Genomic DNA, 2,713 nt, shown 5'->3' on the forward strand with positions numbered 1-2,713 from the left:
ATTCTATCAAGAGGTAAGGGGGTGGGGGGAGATAACATGCTGGGTTTTTTGTTTTGTTTTTAATTTTAGCTCATTTTTTTCAGCAAATTTGTATTGTCTTTACTACAATGTTCAAGAAACTGTGGTACAGTGGTTAAAGGGCTAGACCTAGCAGGAATACCTGTGTTCAAGACCTGTCTATGACACATACTACTAGTGTTATAATCATGGGCAAGTCATTTAATTTCTCAGGGCCCAGAGGCAATTCTCTAAGACCATTAATTCTGAAGGAGTTATAGATCCATATTAGCAAGACAAGGAGATCATCTTTTGCATCCCCCTCCTCCCCCTCCCCTGGCCTAGGACTCCCCCCTCCCCACTCCCAGCGACCCTACACCTCCCCGCCGCAGGCCGGGGACCTGGCCAAGCTGGCCCCCAGAGGCCCGGGGCCTGCTCCTGGACTCTGGCTCTGCCCCGGCGGGCTGAGGCTAAGGGGAGGCCCAGCCCCTGGAGGCCTGCCCTGGGGCGGTGGTGGAGGCAGCAGTCACAGTGCTGAGGTTCTATTCTTGTTTTCAATGGAGAGCGATTGCACAGATTCATGATGAAAACTAGCCCCCGTTGGCCCCTGATTCTCAAGCGACTGAAACTCCCCCTTCCTATCCGTGATGCCCCAGTGAAAGGAACAAAGGAGGAGTCCAAAGGGTTGCCTGCCCAACAGGAGTCTGGCCAAATGCAGCCATCCAAGGAGGTGGCAGAACCTGATCTTTAGAAGTTTCCAACCGGCATCAAGATCATCAACCATCCCACCATGCCCAACACCCAAGCGGTAGCAGTTCCCAACAACACAGATATCCAGAGCATCTTTGCAGCCCTGACTGCGAAAGGGAAAGAGAGCGGTAGCAGTGGGCCCAACAAATTCATCCTTATCAGCAGTGGACGGGCCCCTGCCCATCCTCACAGATCCCAGCCCCCAAACTGAGGAGATGAAATGGCCAAGAGGGCAGAAGTGGTAGCTGAAAGCATGGGACCAAAACCTGCAACCAGAGATGTGACCCTACCCAGACCACTAGAAGCCCACTCCAGTTGGGGATGGGAGCTGGAAGGCTGTGCTGGAAGTGAGACAGCAGGCTGCCTTCTGGATGATAGCCTGACCAACATTCAGTGGTTAGGAAACATGAGTTCTGATGGACTAGGTTCCTGCAGCATCAAGCAAGAAATAGAGGAGAAGGAGAATTGACTTCTGGAGCAAAGTCAAGTCAAGGTGGAAGAACACCCAGCTACATCAACCTCCTGGCAGGATTCTATATCAGAAAGACCACCTTATTCCTACATGGCCATGATCCAGTTTGCCATCAACAGCACTGAGGGGAAACGCATGACCTTGAAAGACATCTATACCTGGATTGAGGATCACTTTCCCTACTTTAAGCACATCGCCAAACCAGGCTGGAAGAATTCCATCCCCCACAATCTTTCTCTACATGACATGTTTGTTCGGGAGACATCTGCCAATGGCAAGGTCTCCTTTTGGACCATCCATCCTGATGCCAATCGCTACTTGACACTGGACCAGGTTTTTAAGCCACTGGACCCAGGGACTCCACCATTGTCTGATCACTTGGAATCACAATGACACCACAAGTTTGAGTCATCATCATCATCATCATCATCATCATCATCATCATCAAACAATTATGTAGTGCCTGCTATGCTAAGCACTGTGCTGAATGCTTTGCAAATATTTTCTCAGTTGATCCTCACACTCTTACAAGGTAGGTGTTATTATTCTCATTTTAGAGATGAGGAAACTAAGGTAAACAAAGGTTAAGTGACTTGTCCAGGGTCACAACGGAAGCATCTAAGACTGAATTTAACTTAAGTCTTCCTGACTCTGTAACAGCAAATATCCACGCCCACCAAGGAGGGCCTGTTATCACAAGTTCTTAGATCTGCTTTTCTAAAGCAAAGCAACTTTATTTTTCATTTATTTAATATTTTTAGTTTTCAGCATTGATTTACACAAGATTTTGAATTACAAATTTCCTCCCCATTTCTACCCTCCCCTCCACTCCAAGATGGCATATATTCTGATTGCCCAGTTCCCCAGTCAGCCTTCCCTTGTGTCACCCCACTCCCTCCCCAACCCCTTTTCCCTTACTGTCTTGTAGGGCAAGATAGATTTCTATGCCATGTTACCTATATATCTTATTTCCAAGTTTCATGCAAAAAAACTTTTTTTTGGAACATCTGCTTTTAAAACTTTCAGTTAAAAATTCTCTCCCCTCTTTCCTCCCCACCCACCCTCCCTAAGAAGGCGAACAATTCAACATACGTCACATGTATATCATTATGTAAAACCCTTCCACAATACTCATGTTGTGAAAGGCTAACTATATTTTGCTCCTTCCTATTCTTTCCCCCTTTATTCAATTTTCTCTCTTGACCCTGTCACTTTTTGAAAGTGTTTGCTTTTGGTTACCTTCTCCCCCTATTTGCCCTCCCTTCTATTGTCCCACCTTTTTTCTCCCCTTCCTCCTTCTTTCCTGTGGGGTAGGATACCCAACTGAGAGTGTATGTTATTCCCTACTCAAGTCAAATCTGATCAGAGCAAGATTCACTCATTCCCCCTCACCTGCCTCCTCTTCCCTTCCAATGAACTGTTTTTCTTGCCTCTTTTATGTGAGATACTTTACTCCATTCCATCTGTCTCTTTCTCCCTTTCTCAATATATTCC

At 46.6% G+C, this 2,713-nt stretch overlaps 1 pseudogene; it reads left to right on the forward strand.

Moving 5' to 3' along the window:
* The first annotated feature begins 577 nt into the window (after window positions 1-577).
* LOC118845418 lies at window positions 578-1,612 on the forward strand (annotated as a pseudogene).
* The last annotated feature ends 1,101 nt before the right edge of the window (window positions 1,613-2,713 follow it).

The sequence above is a fragment of the Trichosurus vulpecula genome, chromosome 4 (assembly GCF_011100635.1).
Source record: "Trichosurus vulpecula isolate mTriVul1 chromosome 4, mTriVul1.pri, whole genome shotgun sequence".
NCBI lineage: Eukaryota > Metazoa > Chordata > Mammalia > Diprotodontia > Phalangeridae > Trichosurus > Trichosurus vulpecula.